Raw genomic sequence first — 2,561 nt, forward strand, 5'->3', positions numbered from 1 at the left:
TTTCTTCCTTCCTTCTTAGACAAATATCATGAGAATGCCGAAGGTACTGGGCTGCCCGCACGGCAGTAGTATCAGGAGGTTCTAGTGAAGGACAGAAAAAGGGGGACTCCAAGAACCCTCTTGTTCTGGTTCATGCTCCCCACCCTGTGTGCTTATTTACTTAGTTTACCACTTACTCAGGGTGTCCAATGAACTGCATCCTTTGATGCTCTTTATAACTGGGCATTTCGTTTCTGGTTTCTTCCCTTTTACGTTTTGCAATCTTTTCTCAAGCACTATTATTAATATGTATGTTTAAAATATTCCTTTAAAGATAGATAGCAAAGTCAAGTATGGAAAATGAAGGAAAAGCTAGAATGCAGATCTCCTGAGGAATGTTAATTCAACCCCACTAACATTGTGCCTCCAATCACTTTGGGTCCCCTGGCTCTCGGTTAGATTTCTTGCCCAACTTATTCTAGCCACTAGTGACCCTGTCAACCAGTCCTAGACCTACTTCCTGCCCATCCAGTCTCAGCCTCTTCAGACTCCTTGTCTAGATCTTCTCCATTCCCTCTTACCAATCCAGCTCTTGCCTTTTTGCAGTCAGATCAGAGAAGGTTTTGTTCTCTATGTCTTCTGGGTGAGAGTAGATAAATTATTACTAGTTCAGGAAAGATAGGCTCCTTGCTCTCAAATTAATTGCCTGGTTCCATGCTGGGCCATGGTAACCATAGAATCATAGAAGTCAGGTGGGAAGAGACCTTGTAAATCTTCAAGTCTGACCCCCCACCTGGACAGGAGAAAAAAACTGGGCTCAAATGCTTCCAGCCAGGTAGGCATCAAGCCTCCTCTTAAAGACCCCCAGGGTAGGAGCCAGCACCACTTCCCTTGGAAGTTGGTTCCAGATCCTAGCCACCCTGACAGTGAAGTAGTGCTTCCTGATGTCTAATCTAAACCTACTCTCCAACAACTTGTGGCCATAATTCCTTGTTATGTCAGGGGGCGCCTGGGGAAACCAGGTCTCTCCCAAACCCTTCTGGTGCCCCCTAGTGAGTTTATAGACAGTCACCAGGTCCCCCCTCAGCCTTCTCTTGTGAAGGCTGAACAGGTTCAGGTCCTGCAGTCTCTCATTGTAGGGTCTGCCCTGTTGTCCCCTGATCATGCGGGTGGCCCTCCTCTGGACCCTCTCAATGTTGTCCACATCCCTCCTGAAGTGGGGCGCCCTGAACTGGGCACAGTACTCCAGCTGTGGCCTGACCAGTGCCGCATAGAGAAATATTAGTGTCAGAAGTGGGATTCAAACAATGCCTCCATACGGAGACCAAAACACCCACCGACTACAGAAGGCAGCTATGCCTTGAGTCTGGCACCTTAGACCACTCAGCCATCCTGACACCAGTAGGGGCTATTACAAAAAAGTCCAATTTAACTTTGGTCATAGTTCAGGGCAAACTCTACCTTTGCTTCTTTAGTGGTTTCTTTGAGCATGCCCCCTTTGTACTCCTTCCTCGTGCCTTCAGCTTTCTCTAGGTGGGTTCGTAAAGTTCTCCCATTCTGCAACCAGCCCTTGAGTTACCAACAATTTATGCTCTGCACTTCTAACTGGGATTGGTATCTATAGATCTTTTTATCAGGAACCTGCAACAAGTAGTACCTCATCATCACTGGTATTTCCTCTGTATGAGGATGATAGTTTTCCAGTAGATAGGGAAGCCAGTGTGACAGGAGATGACTGAAGAGGCCCGTCAGAAATCGGCACGTTCAACTGCAGACATAGCATACAGTTCCAGAAGGAAGGAGTGGATCCTGCTGATGTCAGTTCAGAGCTCTTTCCCTTTGTCTCTCTTTTCTCTCCGCCTCCTTAGTGATGTGAGTCATACTTCATGAAACCATGGGGGAGGATTCAGTGCTAGTCTCTCCCAGGTATTGATGTTAATATCACATTTCTTCTGATTGGCCTTCAAGGTGTCCTTAAATTTCTTCTTTTGCCCACTTGCGTTTACCACATGCTGAGCAGCAGTTTCTCTCCCATGCCGCCACTGCTGGGCCTAGGCCCCAGCACCGGCTCCAGGCTTGCTCCTCTGGGCTAAGCAGCAGCTGCAGTGGCATCACCAGGCAGAAACTGTTCCTTGGCAAGGGGGAAAAGCAGCCCCTCCCCATCACCACTGGCAGTTTTTGGTGCAGCTGCCCAGAGTGTGCGCACTGCGCCAGGTTGCCATGTGGCTCCATCTCTGGGTTCCCACGCACACCTCACATACATCCAAACCCTCCCCCACCCACAAACCCCACAACCACACCTTCCCTCACACACAATCACACAACCCACAAACACTGCATCCCCACCACAGTAACAGCCACACGCCGCTGGGGGCAGCCCTGCTCACTGCAGCATGCACATACCACACATGCACCTGCACAACCCCAACTACCTTCCCCACCTCCATGTACCCCACAGCACAAACCCCACACCCACACACAACCCTACAAACCCCCCATACCCACCCACACACATCCACATATAATCAACCCCACACACACATGCAGCCACATACACACACCCACAGCCCCCTACAAACCCC

Source organism: Gavialis gangeticus, unplaced genomic scaffold (genome assembly GCF_001723915.1).
Source record: "Gavialis gangeticus isolate Ggan-Ray unplaced genomic scaffold, GavGan_comp1, whole genome shotgun sequence".
Taxonomy (NCBI): domain Eukaryota; kingdom Metazoa; phylum Chordata; order Crocodylia; family Gavialidae; genus Gavialis; species Gavialis gangeticus.